Source organism: Gorilla gorilla, chromosome 11, assembly GCF_029281585.2.
Source record: "Gorilla gorilla gorilla isolate KB3781 chromosome 11, NHGRI_mGorGor1-v2.1_pri, whole genome shotgun sequence".
NCBI classification, from domain to species: Eukaryota; Metazoa; Chordata; class Mammalia; order Primates; family Hominidae; genus Gorilla; species Gorilla gorilla.
In genome coordinates, this window is record NC_073235.2 from 109,737,542 (window position 1) to 109,756,277 (window position 18,736).

At 40.6% G+C, this 18,736-nt stretch overlaps 1 protein-coding gene across 12 annotated transcripts in view; it reads right to left on the reverse strand.

Moving 5' to 3' along the window:
- KLF7 (KLF transcription factor 7) overlaps positions 1–18,736 on the reverse strand; it is a 459,558-nt gene that overhangs the window by 50,102 nt on the left and 390,720 nt on the right. The gene's annotated exons all lie outside the window — the stretch shown is intronic.

Genomic DNA, 18,736 nt, shown 5'->3' on the forward strand with positions numbered 1-18,736 from the left:
AGTTTTTGTAAGATGGGGGAGTGCTTTTATGGCAATAGTCGATATTTAAGAAGTTTGTTCTAAAGCCCTCCTCACTCAAAAATCCTACAATTCCAGAATCTTGTATAAAACTATGTTGCTAACTTGCACTATCAGCTCAATTTGCTCTATCTTCTGGATTCAACAAAGACCCACTGATGGCAAATTTAAAATGTGACTAGTTCCAAATTTACTGCCCCCGTAAAGCTCCTATGTTTTCAACTGATGTTCTGATTCTAGGCATTTATTCTATTAAGAATATATTTTAATGATATACCTAGTAATGTTGTATCTGTCAAGGATTTTATTTTGGTGACATTTCAAAAGACTGGTTTTTAATCACACTTCTGGTAAAACTCTGCATTACTGAATAAGAAAATCAGATTTTTAACTATGAATCAGCTTTGGGTCTCACTGTTGATTTTCAATGGTAAGAACTAATGAATGGTTCCAGTCTTCATTCAACACTCATGTCACAAGTGTTCATTCAACTACTGTGCTCACAGCAAGGTACAAGGCTTTGTATGTGGTAGATGGAGAAGATATAGCAGTAAGTCCACATGATGCAGGTATAGAATAAACAACCACAAGCTAAAAATTACATAAATTCACATAGAAATATGATACCAAAAAATAGTATAAAATGTGTTGATAAGTTCTTAGGGGCTGAGTGGACACCTAATTCTATACTCTATTAATGTAGTATTAATCAAGGAAAGCTTAGTGAAAAAGTAAGTTTTGATTCTGTTTTACTTATTGATTAAATAATAGCTCTGACTCAGCAGCTTCCCACCACTCTACGTTAGAAACCAGTATGATGACCTTCTCAGGTCTAGAAATATGAATTATCCTCACTTGCTTCTTTTCTGAACTCCACTTCTCAAAAATTTCCCCTTCCTTATTCCATCTCATTGCTAGAAATTATCACTTACATCTCTCCAATATTGAAGCCCTCAGTCTTGGCTCCATTCAATTCATTTCTGAATTATAAGATTCTACTCCTGAAACCTCCCTTAAATTTCTTCTTCCCTTTCTGAATCATCACCTACCAAGCACAGTGCCTGGCACCTAACAGGTACATAATGTCTGTCAAAGACAAAGCCCACTTTATACTATTACTTTGATCATTCTACCTCTTCTACTCTTCAATAGCCATCTTTGAAACCCTACCCTGTACCATGCTGGGGGGACAATTTTAGAAATGACCACTAACACATATCTCTGGGAATACAACTGCAATGCTTCTTGAGCTTTGCCCAAAGAGCAGTACCAGATCTTTGAGACACAGATACGTTTTAGGTAAAAATCAGTATGCCTGGGCAACACAAGACCCTGTCTCCACAAAAACTAAAAGAAAATTAGCCGGGCGCAGTGGCTTGTGCCTATTATCCCAGCTACTCTGATGGCTGAGGCGGGAGAATCACTTAAGCCCAGGAGTTCAAGGTTGCAGTGAGCTATGGTCGTACCACTGCACTCCAGCCCTCTGGGCAAGACAGCGAGACCCTGTTTCTACCAAAAAAAAAAAAAAAAATCAGCTGACTCATGGGGTATCAGATGTCCTTGAGGTAGTTCCCTGCCTCCTCTACAATGACTTTCACATACTCAATCACCACTGCCTGTGAATAGAGTTTTTGTATGCCATTTCTTTACATACTATCCAGCCCAAAGACTGAAAAGTCACTAAGATATTGTGATTATTAGAAGGCTCAGATCTCTTCATATTCAGAAGAGATCTGAATGCAGGGCTGAGATATTCTAAATACATTTACACACTCTTCTGGGAGGATTAAGTAACTTATCCAGTATGCCCTGGTGTGAATTGCAGGAGCACATGAATCATATTTATGATCTAAAGATGAGAGACATCTGATCACTAAAATGTGGAAAAATCTGGACCATTTCAGAGTGGCTATAACTTGCAATCCTAATACAGGGCATTTTTATTCCTCCTGAAAATTGAAGAAGCATAAGTACCCATCGGGATGTGCTGGACAGTCCTGTCAAATCATTATGAAATGATTGCTGTCTTAGGAAATACACTTCTTGTATCTGCTGGAGATGAAGTTAAGGTAGAGGAGAAGATTTTGTCAATTTGAAACCCCAGTGAGGGGGTTTCTCATCGGGAGTATGGAGATTAAAATGTTAAGGATGAGGAGGATTCTAATATTAGATTATTTCCAAGCCAACGAGAACATTTACTTCCAACATTGTTTGTAAATGATTATGAGAACTCTCATAAGAAATGTCCATGACAGGCCGGGTGCAGTGGCTCACGCCTGTAATCCTAACACTTTGGGAGGTTGAGGCAGATGGATCAATTGAGGTCAGGAGTTTGAAACCAGCCTGGCCAATATGATGAAACCCCATCTCTACTAAAAATACAAAAAATTAGCCAGGTGTGGTGGTACGCACCTGTAATCCCAGCTACTCGGGAGGCTGAGGCAGAAGAATCACTTGAACCCGGGAGGTGGAGGTTGCAGTGAGCCAAGACTGCACCACTGCACTCCAGCCTGGGTGACAGAGCAAGATTCCGTGTCAAAAAAAAAAAATCCCTATGATGTTTGATGGGAATTGAGGTATTAGTATTTCCTCATGGATTTTAATATACAAACACATACATATATAGAGAAATAAATGTGTATATCCATGTGTGAGTATACATACATATATTTCCTAACTCCATCCACTGAAAGAAGCTACAGGCAAAGATAACCCCAGGAGCAATGAGCACACTTAGCCCAGGGATCTTGGTTTCTAAATATCATTATCCAATAAAGGGAACCAGGACTCCCTAGAGAAATAGTTGTTGGAAGGGCTGGAACAATGAAAATAAAAGTTGAGCCTAGAATATCATTGTGGTACCAAAAGATAAGGAAGTGCTCATAAAGTGATGAAGTCATGTCAGAAAGACTCAGAAGCCAACTTAAAGGAGCTCTCAATGGCCAAATGAATAGTAATAGGTTATAATTCATAAAATAAATATCCCTGAATCCATACTGATATAAATAAATGACTGAATACATTAAAAGATGGAAGGAAAGGGTCAGCTCCTCATTACAGTAAAAGTATGATTCAAAAACACAGAAGGAATGATGGAAATAGAAAATCACCATTAGGCAAACAGCAAAGTAATAATGATTACAAGTAAGAATTACCAATGGATGCTAAAACTAGTAGAAAGATGTATGATGAGAAACGAGGTATCTGCCTAGTTTCAAAGTATCCACCAAACAAAATATTTATTTGTTAATTATGAAGACAAAATATAATAACTCTACAGTGGAGAAACCTGGAAGAAACCACCTTAGCCATATGATCAAAGTTAGCAGCACAAGGAACAAGTAATATTGATCACATGTACTCCTGATATGATAAGCTGACAAGGATACATTATTATTATATGATATTCCTGTCAAAATGGGTAACCTCAATCTAATCATGAGAAAACAGACAAATTTAAATTGAGGACTATTCTACAAAGCAAATAGCCAGTTATTCTTTAAGTGTTGGGTCACAAAGAACAAAGAAAGACTGAGAAGTTGTCACAGACTGGAGGAGAATGAGGAGATATGGCAACTAAATGCAATGGATCCTGGCCTGGGTCCTGAACCAGTAAAAGGACTGGTGGAAAAAAATAATGTAATTCAAAGGAAGTGTTTAAGATTAGTTAATGGTATTATATCAATGATAATTTCCTGGTTCTTATAATTGAACTATGGTTGCGTAACATTAGGGGAAGCTGGACAAACTATTTGGTAACTCTATGTATGGTTTTTGCAACACTTCTGTAAGTCTAAACTAACTTCAAAAAACAGAGAGAGAGAGACGAAGATCATCAGCAGGCTAAAAGTGTCCCTAAACTGTAAATTTGGATACAGAGTTCAAATGTTTTTCCACTAGAACCAGAGATTTTCTCTGTTCAAATGATACTCTTGCCAGCAAACTCCAAATCGGAGTCAGTGGATGTCAGTTTAATGACACAAATTATGCCTGTCTGGCACTCACCTCAGAGGTACAAGGCTTCCCTCAGCCTGACCTAACCATACAACTTAAGGCTTGAGCCACTGGATCAACCCCCAACCCCTAAAAAATTCATTACAGTCAGCAATGGGAAGAAAATGTCCCCGAGTGCAAAGTGATTTTCCTCTATATTGATGAGTCACAGATGAGCTTTGTGAAGATTCTCTTGATATCTCAACTTTGAAATGCATGGCTTCTCCTAGCTTCCTAATAAATATCACCTGAAATTCGTATTGAACTGCTCATCTTGAAACCTTTTTTAATACTCTCTTCATGCTTTTCATAGCATTCTCACTTGTTGCAACATGCAATAAAAGTAATAATCCAAGACCTAGTTAAAAAATAATAGACTTTAAACCTATTACTGCCTACTACATCTATGATAATTTTCCGACAAGGAGGACCTGACTTTTCCTCTCCATTTGTTTATTTATTCAATCATTTGTTTGTATCAGTATGAATTCATTTTTATTTTATTCTATGGATTGTAATCCACTATTATCATTATTCATTTTTGTTGCTCACAGGCAGAATTTTCCAGAGACAGAAGTTGAAAGAAAACAGGATAATTCAAGTTTTGTGGCACATATTAAGTTTATCAAAAGCTCTCTGCTGCTGGCAAGAGGTAGTTACTTTCACAGCCTTGAGAACAATATAAGACATTTGGTCATATATGGGCATGGTGCCAAGGTTACCAAATGGCTTCTGTTTAACCTGTCTTTATCTCATCATCAATTACGTGGAACTTGCCAGTCAGGATTGCACACATCTCCTGTCACATTGACTATTTCCCCTACGACCCTTACCTAAAGGGTTTCCTTCACCTATTTTTCTTGTCCTTACTTTCCCATGCCCATATGCTCGAAACAATCTTCCTTTCACCTTCCCTCCCACTCATCATTCTTTCATTCAAAGTTCAACATAAAGTCTATCCCCTTCAGGGAACCCAACCTAGAAAAAGATGGAGTCAAGAAAATACGCTGACTGTCAAGTGTTGAAAGACACTCCTCTTCAACCCTGGACAATTAAACGGTATTTCCAAAATGAATCTTAGAGTCCACAGATTGGTGGGATGTCTGGTTTATTAAGATCATGATTTTAAAAGCAATGATATTTCTTATACCACATGTTCCTAAACAGTAAAGTTAAGTGATTAGAGCTAAACCTGTACCTCTGTTTTCTCATATGGCAGATATGTCTAAGTGTTTGAAGTGATGGAGAGTTGTAAGAGCTAGAACTTTCTGAAAAAATGAGCTAGAATCATCTCACAACTCCCATCCATTGCAACCACTATAACTACAACCATGTTTAGTTGGGGCAGACTGTAGTCCAGCCTCTTCAATACCATCACTTTTCAAACAAATTACCTGGAACATAAAAGGTTCAGTTTTTATTTCTGTGTCTTTTAATTTGAACATAAGACAAAACCATTGGTGCAATATTTTTGCTATTACCCAATAACTATGCCACTTTGGGTGATTATTGAGAGTCTCTGGATCCATGTATACTCAAGTTAGTAAGTAAAACAAATTTAAAGAAATAAAGAAATTGCAATTTTCTAATGACTTTTTCTGGTACAGAGTCAATGAAATAAAAGGCCACCAACTACACTCAATGTTTCTAATCAATTTTCAGTCATTTGAGGTCCTTTAGCCAGCTGCCCTTAATCTCAATCATTCCACCTATCTCGCCTAAAAGGGCCAAGAGTTAGAAGTACAAAGAGATTAAACAAATTGGGGACAGAATGTAGATATAAAAGCATGGGAAAGTGCAGCTTTCCACCATGTGGAAACTTGCAAAGTCATGCTTCCTCTGAGATCAGATCTGGATCTGAAGGATGATGATGATGGTGGTGAGAAGGATGATGCTTCTGGCGAGGAAGGGACAGACTTTGGTTCCCAGAAAGAATGTTCACCTAAGTAATTGCACAAGCAGGTAAACTGCACTTGGCTGCCCATGGGAGCCCTTTCTGACATTTATTGTGTGGTTTTTGTCACATGCTATTAACCATGGTGTCACAGTCCCCAAAGAGTTTCAAGTAAAGAAAGAGAGAAACAAACCCCTTGCTTTTCTCCTGGGAGGGTCCCAAAGTTTAATTAGCTTTTTTGTGCTTTGAAATCTTCAAACATCCCAGAATGGAAATTCAGAGTGACACAAAACAAGCTACTGTTAGGAGGGAAATGTGTGGCCTTCTTTCTTCAAGCCACCCTCTAAAATACTCATTCTTTTCTAACTTACTAGACGTGTTTACATATCACTTTTTAGCAAAAAAGGCAGATTCTCTGACTCCAGAAACCAACTTGAAAATCTGGATTGCAAAGACTGATATTGATGGGAACTCTGTGACTCTCTTTCTCTTCAAAGAATGATATGATGTAATGATTCTGACACATTCCTAGGCTTTCAAAATTAAGTCAGAATTGAAAGACAGGAAAAGATGTGGGAAGCATGGCCAGGGAGATCTGGTACATTTTTGACAGGAGTTGGAGGAGGAGGAAAAAGATGTACTATGCTTAATAAACTCAGGAAGTCCATGAGACAATCTCAGATGCCATGCATCTGAACCTTGTTGCCTGCCTTCCTGGGTTTCAACATTATAAACAGGCTTGAGGAAGAAGACAGTAACACTGAATCTACCTCGTGGCAGAAAGGATGCATGAACCAGTGCAAGCATCCACCTTGGGAGACCTAGAGAGTGACTCCTAACAAGATATTAAGCATATGTTCACTTTTTCTTGCTTTTCATGACCAGGAAATATTAGGAGATAAAGAATTTCGTCTAGAAAATGTGGATAATCAAGTAGACAGTATGAGTGAAAATCTTACTGCATTTTTTTTTTAGCTATTAGGTTAAAAGAAAACCCACAACAATAGCACACCCCAGAGGTACAATAGCATTACACATTACTGTCAGGATTGCTGAACTCCATGAAATAACCAGGGGACTACAACAAATGTTAAGACTGCATTGCTTTCGACTGTTTCTCACATCTACTGGTTGCTAGAGCTGAAACCAAGTTATATATTTCCCTCTGGTAATTTGTAAATTTTGAGAGACAATGCTGTGAAAACTAATTTAAATCTAAACAAACATGAAAGCTGAAAAATTTCTATCAAAACCTCTTCCATGTTTCTCTTCTCCTATTTTCAACAAACAAAGAAAATATTTGTTTGTATATGTTTCCTTGGGGAGGTGGGTGGTGAGGATGTTGGAGGGGGAGAAAGGAGACAAGATTAAAGGCCTGGGGAGAGGGTGATGTCTTTGAAATTACTTTCCCCAGGCACATGATGCAAAGCAGCCTCAAATACCCCTTTCATCTTCCAAGGACTCCTTAGTTGTAGTGCATAAAAGAAATTCCCAAAACAACTCAAATCTAAATTAACCATCAAAGTGAGCTTTAAAGTCACATAACCTGGGCAGAGCTGGTAGCTGTGGCCCAGGCCTCACACCCCTTGAAGGAAGGCACTGGGTTCCCCTACACTTCCAACAACTTGGAAATGCATTTTCCTCATTCATTATGTCTGTGATCCTCAAAATTCAATGCGACCATTAGGGACATGATGGCCCATGCACAAAGAGGTTTCTCTAACTTGGTTTAGAGTTGTTTTTCCAGATGTTACTCTGCAGGACATACTGACTGGGAGTCTGTTGGCCTGGCCTCTACCCACAGTTGCACAGAGCCCTTAAGAAGAACTGCTCACTATTACTTGGCCACTGGACTATAACTAAATTACAGCTTCTGAACAGTCAAGAGACAACACTGCTCATGCAGAGCTGGGGCCTAGAAGATGCTCCTGTATGCTATCCCCTCATCTCCTATGCCCTCATCTCCCAACCAGGCCCCTATTCAGGTTGGCACACACTGGTGGAAATCCCATTTGTTACATACAGATTGAAAGCAAGTTCCATTAGATGGCCCTGCTTTGGTCATTACACTTCCACGGACAAAATGAAATTCACATCTTAAAGAGTCAATAAAAATAATCCTACCCATACTACTGGGAAGTGCAAAGGGCTAGATCAGCACTGAAAGTGAGATTTAAGAATGAGAAAATGCAGGAGAGACGCTCCAATGGGAAAAACCCATCACATCCCATGACAATGACAACCAGTCGGTCCCTGCTCTGAAAGGAGAGGACTCTAACCAGTTCGTCAAGAGCCCAAGGACGTGGGAGGAGGCCTCTTTTCAGAGGAGTGATGGCTTCCCAAGAACAACAATGGCCCTGTCGCTTTTTCAGCTTCCCATTAATTTTCCATAAAGAGCAGTTTTCTTGACGAGCGCTTGTGTCAGGCAGGGCCTGATGCTTCAGAAACCTGTAATTATTCTTGGCTCCCCACCCCCTACAGCCTCTGCACCTGTGTCAGTTCAAGGCACCAGCTGGCCATGTCTTGCCTCCTGCCTCTTAAGAGGGGGAGGGGGAGAGCCATCATTGAAAACCCAAACTCACATTACTCGCCTCTTCTTCCAAAATGCAACAACAAAACAAAAATTTTAAACTCACCAATCTCATTCCTCCCCCCAATGGATCTTGCCAAAGGAAACAAATAAACATTAATTGGCTAGAGAGCCCTCATTCAAACCAAAATTACTGAAAAACACAGTAACAGGGAAAGGTCTGACAAGGGATTATTAATCCTGTTTTACAGCCCGCTCTTATGCACCCCCACCCGCTCCTGTTAACTTTGCACACACACTCACACACCCTCCTCAAACTCCCTGGGCCCCTTTACACTCACTGGCCAAGATGGGAACATGCCGAACCAGTTACATCATCTCCCCTTCCTCTCCCAAATCACTTGTACAGGCTGACTCAGGCTACTGGGATTTTTTTTTTTTTTTTTAAAGCAAACTCATTTCATTGGCTCCTTCCTGGAACACAGTCATCTCCTTCTCAGTTGGGTTAATTAATATACGCTTCCCCTACCCCCATACAAAACACACAGACACATACGATTACTTCTTGTACTCCAAAGCACAGCTGCACACGTGTACAACGTTCTCTCTCTCCCTCGCAGCTTGAATTTCCCAAGAATAACAGGTTCAAAGCCCATTGGGCCCTCAGTGGCAGATGCAATTTAGTGGCTGGTAATCATAGAGGATGCTTTCAAAACGGAGAGCTTTGAGGAACTTCCACTGTGGAATGTTAAAGACAAGGTGGGGGCGCTAGGAGGAACGAATGTTTCTTCTACTCAGAATGCATAAAATGGCAGCCAAAAACATAATGAAGTCAAGCCCTAAGCTGTTTTTCCTGATATGGATTGTTGTACTGTTACTTGAGATACTTGGACTTGATTTCCCACAATGTTTAAGGTGGCTGTGTGGGTGTGCCAAGTGCCACTCACTCCAATTAAAGAAACAGACTGGCCATTCGCATACTGAGAGGCAGAAGAACAGGGACCCAAGCATTGGCCCTGGAGCCAGACTGCCTGGGTCCAATATCAGGTTACACTACTCACTAGCTCAATCCCCCTGGGAGAAGTTAACCCCTCTGTGCCTCAGTTTCCTCACCTGTAAAATGGGGTAATAGTAGTACCTACAACGCAGGAGCACTGTGAGAGTTCAATCAATTGACATGCCAAGTACTTGGAAGGGCCGGGCATGCACACTCTGTATGTTGTAGCTATTCAATAACTAGTGTTATTTTTCATTACACTTCCAAACAGACATAAAGAAACCTATTGAGGGCATGGAGATGGAAAATAAAAAATACCAAATAAGTTTCCAGGGGAAGTAAACCTGTTGGATATAAAAGTTTAAGTAAGCAGGGGACTCTGAGTTGGGAAGATCAACCCTGACTAGCTGGGTGACTTTAACTTAAATGGGCTCAGTTTTCTCATCTACCAGCTGAACTTCCAGGGGCCCACTAATCTGGAATTCTATGAGGAAGCAAAACAGTAATAGGAGAGTGAAGACTGAACAGTAAGAAAAGCTCATTCAGAACAAGTTCAGAGGAACTGACAGATAGCTCTGCTGTCATTGAGTGGTTAAAAAAAAAAAAGAGTTTGGAGAACCTGGAAGAAAGTGGTCTTTGAACCCTCCTCTGACAGGGACCTCATGGCCTTTATTAAAAGCCCTAAGACACTCAATAATCCATGTTTACAGGATGCTATGAAGGTTTAATTTCCTGCTTCACCATGGATACAAGCCTCACAGCATCTAAAATGTAAACTTCACGAGAATGTGACTCCTCAAAGATACCAGACCTGTGCCTGACTTGCAGCCTGCCTCAAGCATTTGTCAAATGAATGAATGAATGAATGAGTAATTGAATCAACTCTCAAACAATCAAAGTGAAAGTCAACAGTGATCACAATCCTGAGTAGGAAGAGATTCAAGAGTATCATGAAAGCCAGAAATTCTTCCTTCTTCACCAAAGGAACATCAGAAGCAGTGTGCATGTGTTTATTACCAACATTTCTGGTAGAACACATCAGTATTTTCAGATTTAACTATAGGTTTTATTTACTTGTCTCTAACGTTTTTCATTTGGAAAAAAAAAAAAAATTTAAATGCTTACTGTCTGGGACAGATCCGGATTTCTAAACAGAGAGGCCAATTTAGCTTCATGGGGTAGCCCTGAGAGTACGCACCTGTGTTGGAAGTAAAAGCTGTCTCCTTGCCCTGGAGAATGCCCTCTCCCTCTGCCACTTCCTCTTTTCTCCTCTGGCCTCCAGAAACCACCAGGAAGAGAAGCAATTAAGATGAGTGAACAAAACGCTATTTTCAACTGTCATTTTTTATTGGTGAAAAGAACTCTGGCCTGGGAATCAGGTTCAGTGCCTGCCTTTCCCACACCACCCCTTCCCTTTCCAGCAAACTACTGAATCTGAGTAGAGAATTCACTTCCTTCCCTGAAAAATGGATGAACCACACTCTCAAAGACTCTTTCTGGCTCAAACTTCTTGCTGATAATCCTTCAGTGGCCTGTTGTCACTCTCAGTTCCTCACCACAGCAAACCAGACCCTACATGATCTGACCTTACTCTTCTCTACTCCTCTGCTTCTCCCCTTCAGACAGGACACTTCTCGCACAAATGCCCCCAGTTCATCCCTCTCTCAGAGCCCTAGTAACTCCGTCTGCATCCCAGAACGCAGACTCCCCAGGTCACTGCACATCTGTTTCCTTTTCATCGATTATGTCTTAGCTTCATTGTCACCTACTCAGAGAATCCTTCTTTGACCTGCCTAGAGAAACTAGGCCAAACAGCCCACTCATTCTTCATCATACTACCTCATTTTATTTGCTTTTTAGTACTTACCAAGTCCTGGAAAGGTCTAAATTATTTGCTTGCATGTTTATCGTTTATCTTTCCCTACTAGCATGGAAGTTTCAGGAGAACAGGGATTTAGTGTATGTACCAGTGAATCCCCAGCACCCAGCACAGTACCTGGAAAAGACATCCAAAACATACTAGTTGAATCAATCAGTGAACCAATGAAGCCACTAATCAATCCTGGAATTCCAGGGAACACGTGAGCTGGTGTCTCCAGTCAGAAAATCTATCCTAAAATGCTCACCTTATTAGGTCAAAAGGCTCCCTCATCATTTCTCCTCAGTTCGAGTTTTTACACTGAGAAGGCACTTGCTGATTTGTACTCATCAGACAGAAGCCAAATGGAGCCTCTTTTCAGGGTGGACAGGTCAGTTGTGGGTGCTTGTGGCTGCCCATTTCAAATAGACACAAAGAGGGCTTTTCTCCTCAGCAGTCCATATTGCATCATGCATTCACTAACATGAACAAAACCCGCCCCTCCCCTTTCCTCACCTGCATGATGACTGCTTATTAACTGGTATCCTGGGTGAACAGATCAAAGAGAGAGGCTCAGCCCACTTTATTCCCATTTCTGTCACCTAACAGGATCTCCCTGAGAAAGGCAACTCCAGCCACCGGTCTCCGAAGCACTTGAGGGTCACAGGAATTCGTTCCCTGACATTAGCAGCCCCACTTCTATCAGTCCTTACATGAAAGGTCCTTAAATGAAGAGGTCCATTCAAACCTAGCAGTTGGCGAGGACTCGTGTTTTCTGTAAGCCCCACACACCACTTACACAGGTGAGGTCCTTCAAAATTCCTATGTGGGCCCATCCTGGTATCTTTGCCATAAATTCCTAAACACAGAAGCTTTTCCTTCCCTCCCACTCCCTTTAAGAATTTTACATGAAAAGGTATCTCTACTGAGAAGTGCTATTTATTTCAGGATCATTATTTCACAGATACAGAACCCTCGAACACTGAACCTGGAAGTGAGCCAAAATCCAATTAAGAGGGTATGGAGTTTGAACTAGGCAAGAGTGGAGGATGGAAATATGGAATATAAGCGGTACAGGGTCCCTATGAGTGTGAGTGTGTGTGTGCATGCACGTGTGCATAGTGTGCCACTGTCAATGAAGTGTAGATTCTCTTTAATGTATTTTGGATGCCTTTCTCTCTAAATCTTTCGTTGTCCCTAGAGTCACAAAGCTGTTCTTTCTCTTATTCATTATGTCAGGCAATAGGAATCTTTCCCATCCTGGCTGGGGAAAGATGAGGGAGAGGGGAAGAGTTGATGTTCCATCATGTAAAGAAAAGTAAAATTGTGCTTAGCCCAATTTTGAACCCCATTGCAATGTTGCAGATTTCAAATTAACAATTCAACCCAACATGACAGGGAAAAAAATCAAGTGCTGAGACCCTGAAGTTTGGATTCCAGTAGCTCTGGCACCTCACTTAACCTTAGGTGGCTTGACTGATACCGAATGACATGCACTTTCAGGCACACCAGACTCTCATTGAGGAAGAGACATTAATTTGAATCATCACTGCCATCCCCTCTCCCCTTTGTTCCTGTCTGAACCAATTTCCATATAGTTTCAAAGAAATCATCAGCCCATGCAAAGGGGAAATCCCAGTGGAGCAAGAACTACATTAGCAGCATAAAGGGGAAAATCTAATTTCCAATCCAGCTGCTTTGTTGTTTCAACCTCCAAGGAAGGTTGCTACATATGCACAACACAAATTAAGTTTTAAAACACCATCATGATTTAAAATAAACACTCTCATGGGAAAAAGGTGGTCCTTGATACAAATCTTCTCGTACAACGAAGGTCAACTCCACCAGAACTTGTGGGTGGTCTGGGTCTTTGAGGTCTCAATCATCTCAGCCAAAAAAATATTTAAGAACAGCATATATTCATTGAAACCACTGCATCTGCTACTTATAGTTAATGGTGAGTTCATTCTTAGTCTAAGGCAGTATCCACATTAAGAATTCTTAAACTACCTTGTTGACAGATCCCATGGAAATGTATTTTAATGGTCCAAATTAAGAATTCTTTTTTGGCATGACAAGATATGCCAATACAATTTCCTAGTGCCCTATTTACTAGAATAAAACTCATGGCAAGACACCAGTGTGACTACATCATTAATTAACCTGAACCACATACCGGAACATTGCTGCTAATAAAACTCCTCTATAAAGAAAACATGTTTTCTCTGCTGAGAATCCTGGAATGTAGGCCCCAGCAGAGCTGCTGCCTTAATTAAGGAGATATTTCGATGTTTGTGTCTGTGTCTGTGATTGCCACGAAATTTGGTCATTTATTTGGCTTGATCTTCAATAACTTGAGTTCTTCCTTGCATGTGCTTTTTTGGAAAAGAAAATGAAAATGGCACCTACACTATCAGGATTTGCCAACAACTACGTGAATGAAAGGATCATTTTTGCTAAGGTAGGGGATGCTTTATCCTCACTCTTTTAAAAGCACACCCTGAGCTTTCAGCCCACGATGTACTGAATCAGAGACCTGTAGAAACCATCCATTTTCTCTAGAAAACAGGCTGACAGAAACAGGAGCAAAGTTTTAACAGCTCTAACTCCCAGGTGAAACTGGGATTTTTCCAATCCATTCCATATGAAATGACATACATTTCTTTTTTCTTTTACAGAGAATTCTTTTGGGAAAAGCATCTGAAAATGCTTATCAATACTTATCTGGTAATCTTGTAACCTTGGAGTCCCCCTGTGAGACTGTAATAGGCAGCAAAGATTAAAATCCCCATCCTATTTATGGGGAACCTAACTTACTAAAGAAAACTGAGTTTTTCACTGTTCTGTAACCATACTACCAAAAAGACCAGAAACAGAACGAAAAGTTTCTTGGCCACTAACAATTAGGTTTTTTTTTCTGGTCCAGCCCTGAACTTTCCACCAAGGATCTCAAAACATTCTAAAAATCCAACAAACCATTATCTCTTAGTACCTTGGAAAAATGAGGATTCCTGATGAAGATTTTGGATCTTCTCAAGTTGGAAACCATCAGATCCCAAACTTCATTTCATAAACTTTTCAACTACATTTCTCTATGTAATCTCTCCTACTGAGACTGGGGCAAATAGTCTTGGTTTTGACAACACCCTTAATTATGCAATTTCCGAGTTCTCTCTGGTCATTGCATGTCTCGGTTGAATTGTTAAAAGCAAATGGGATTTCAGACATTTCAACCTGTCAACATCAAGTGTAGTCATTGAGAGGAAAACAGATAGAATTAGAATCATTTTTTAAGATCTTTTTTTTCTTTTTTGAGACAAGAGTGTTTCTTTTTTGAGACAGTCGCCAGGCTGGAGTGCAGTGGCGCAATCTCAGTTCACTGCAACCTCTGCCTCCCAGGTTCAAGCGATTCTCCTGCCTCAGCCTTCCGAATAGCTGGGACTACAGGTGCCCGCCATCACACCCAGCTAATTTTGTATTTTTAGTAGAGATGGGGTCTCACCATGTTGGCCAGGATGGTCTCAATCTCTCGTGGTCCGCCCACCTCGGCCTCCCAAACTGCTGGGATTACAGGTGTGAGCCACTGGGCCTGGCCTGTTTTTTTAAGATTTGAATTGAGAAAACTTATAAACACAATTTATTGAAGACCTTATTTTGGTTATTTGATTAATACCAAATACAAAGAAACTCAAATTTATATAATTTTTAAAGGGGGGATTTGAACCTGCTATCCAACATTTTAAAAAACATTTTCTAATTTTAATAAATATGAAAATACAAATTGGACTAAATAAGTCAACATTTTTCTCCCAGTCCTTAGAGACTAATGCATTTTCCAACACCAGTATCATCTATCACCCATCCCTTTTGTTCGAAACAGAAAATGCAGTGAGGAAAAAAAAGCATGTAAGAAATAGAAGCAACAAGAGGAGGAAAAATAGGAGCAATGGAAAACAGATGAACAGTAAGCATCTCATTCTTGTATAAAAATCTTGGATGCCAGTAGCTGCTCCCATCAGTAACACACCTCTAACCAAGAGGATCATCAAACTCTGGGAAGCAGATCACCTCAAGGGCACAATTTACACCTGGCCCTGCTCCCTACATGGAGCCTAAACATTAAAGTAGTTGTGTCTATAATCACCTGTTAGTAACAGACTAAAAAGAAGGGTGGGCCAGTGGGTGAGGAAGACTATTGTGATTCAGAAATGTATGGTGGTAGAAGATCATCTCTGTTAAAAGCAGGCAATTAAGTATCTCATTGTAAAGGGTACCTGATCCGTCTTGGACACCAAATCCTTCAACTTTGAGACTTTTTGTAAGTATGTAAAATAAAAGACAATGTGGAGTCATGGAGAGAACACAGACAAAAGTCAGGATGACTTCTGCCTGCTCCTTCTACATAATTAGCTCTATGCGTTTCTCCAAGTCATCTCATCTTCAGTCTCTGGTTTCTTTATCAAGAAACCAAAAGTATTAGTATATATATAGAGATATATAAAATGGACTATATATATATCCTTCCCAATGGTATGAAAATCCTCTGTGAATATAATAAATTTCTCATGACCAAATCTTGTTTGTTTAGGGAACCAGGGTACGAGGAAAATGGAATTCCCTACTCTGATCCCTCTGCTTATAGCAGTGCCATGCTCCAGGTATCTCAATTTCAGACTCTGGACTGCAGTTTCTGCTCAGTCTCCTAGACAAGGTCCCATGATACAAGACCACATACTTGTCCTTAGGGTGCTGCAGTAGGTAGATGCTATTTCTGAGGATGCTTTCCTCTAAAAGGTAACACATCTTCCCATAAATCTAGGTTAGGAATCAAACTCAAACACATTCAGGGACTAGGAGCATAACATACATTAGTGAAACAGTCAAGGAATATGACAATAATGAGGGGTGGGGACTGTGGTAAACTGGATAGCACATGCCATCTAAAAGGGGAAGTTGGTACATAGCACCAGCTCATCGATATCATGTAGAAAACAGAGGTCCGGAGTTGGCAAGTGTTTTTAAAGGAAGCCCAAATCTTTTGGGGTTTATGTGGAATCTCCCCAATTGTTTCAATGTTGGCAACGAATATTAAAAAGTTAGAGTGCGTGAGACAAGCAAAGGGCCCACAGCTGCCAGTCTGAGCCTTCTGTTTCAAATGAAAGCAGAGGCAAAAGAAAAAAACAGAGGCATATTTGGGCAGTTCTTTCTTCCCTGTGGATCCAAATTATGGTATAACTGTCTCTTAGGGTAGTTATCAGCTGGAGAACCTTAAGCCTCACGTCCCACAGTTTCCCTAAGAAATCCCTTATTTGAGGTGAGACCCAGCTGAAGGAAATAATGATGAGCTGCACTTTCATTCGGCCCTGCTCAGCTCCTCCTGCCCCGCAGTACTCGGCTGGAATCCCTGCTCTCAATAAGAATCTTGTCACAAGAATGAGAAATCTGTAGAGAAGGCACCATGAAATGTCAACCAGGAAGAGGCAAGAGCTCTGACAAATCCAATGAGCCTTGAGGTCTGGCACCAAGCTTTAAACTTCTTTTGGGCATAATCAATAGCTGCTCAATAAATACTTCTTCAATGAATTTTTTAAAAATCTTGATTAGGAGCTACTATTATTTTTCATTGCATGCTCTTCACTGAGGTGACTGGGAGATTGGTAGATTTTGCCCAGTAAGATAATGCCTGGGGAGAAAAAGCTCTGCTAAGATAAACAGGTGACACCTGTTTGAACTCTGATGGCCTTTCAGGGCAGGGTCTGTTATCTTGTACTTCTTTCAAATTAATTCAACAATTATTTACTGAGCTTCCACTTTATATAGGACATTGTGCTGGAGACTTCAAGCGATTCTAGAGCTCAATATCTGCCTACAAGGTGCTCATGGTATCACAGGAAGAGAGGGATAGAAATACACGCAATTCAAGATAACACAGCACATGCGACTAAGAACTAGGCTGAATAAAGTGGTATGGCAACACAGAGAAGGAACCCACTCACTCTCCCTGCAGAGGTCAGTGAAGGCCTTGTGAAGAAGTCACATTTGAAACAGACCTTGGCAAATGAGTGAACTTTTGCCAAGTGGAGAAAGGGAACAATGACATTCTAAAAAGTGCACACAGTGTGAGCAAGGGTGTAGAGAGGTGAAAGCCCCACTGTGTATCTGGAAAAGGATGAGCAGTCTAGGGTTCTGATGAATGGGGTACACATTACGGAGCAGCAAGAAATGCATGCCCTCGGGCCTAAAAAATGTCTTCTATTTTTGGCTGACAATTACATTGGTGGTTTGCTCTGGGTTAAGCTTTGCCAATGCACTTCTAAAAGGCAGTAGCTGTTTCTCTAGATCTTCAGTGATAACTCAGGGAAAGATTAAAGAGCTCAAAAGATATTAGTGAAACCCAGTAGCCGTATTAATGTTGCCCAGTGATATTCCTGAACCTAAATGTCAAAGAAATCATTCAAGGCATTTTCTTTTTCAGATTGATACTCCCAATTTAAAAAACAACACAACAACAAAAACATAACAAATCAAAATGAGGACAAAACCCAAAAAGATGGAAATAAATACTATCAAAAAAATCTTAGCTAAAACACAATGCCACTGGATTAAGCACAGAATTAAACCCATCTCTGATTTGCCTGGTAGCTGAAGCAAAAAGATCAACAATGAGTTAGGAAATTCTCATCACCAAATAAAAGAAACGTCAGTTCCTCAGAGATCAGTTGATCTTCACACGTAAAGTTTAAAGTAAAAGGAGAAGGAGGAGGACAAGAAAACTAGGAAGAGGAACAAAAGAAATGACATGAAAAAAAAATCCCTACATTTACCAAAAAAAAAAAAAAAAAGAGTTAAACTGTTTTTATTTAAAACCCTGAAGTATTTTGTCGGTTGAGGGAACTGAAGGTTCGGAGCCTGGGTATGTTTTTCTGCTTTGTAGCCTCTCTCTGTTGATGTTTTTCTGGCTTTCTAAGCAAAGAGGAAACCTCACCCATTCCTGTAGACATGCATTTATGACCGACCACATTCTCCTGGCCAGTAACCCTCAGTGGCTCGTCGAGGCTCTCTCAAGGGTGGCATGTCAGGCAAATGGATTTGGCTACGGAGCTACTGCTTCTGTGGCTACTACTCAGATTCAACGCAGGCGCCTTCAGCGAGGGCTCCAGGGCAAGGCCCACTCATTAAGGACAAAATGTGCAGGCACATTTGACCTTTGGAAATCCAGCCCTGGTCTGAAGCTTCCATATTCAAAACAAAAGCTTCAGGGCCAGAAAGAGAGTTAGAGGAGGCACACTTCCAGCTTGGGGCCCATCCCCCACACATTCCCCCTGTGACTGAGAGGCTCACAAAACCAATAGAGCAGCATTATTAACTCTGCAATATCATAAGAGAGGGCTTCGCTCTCTGCCTTGGTGGAGAGAGAGAGGCCAGGGGAGGGGCAGGCTGGCTCCA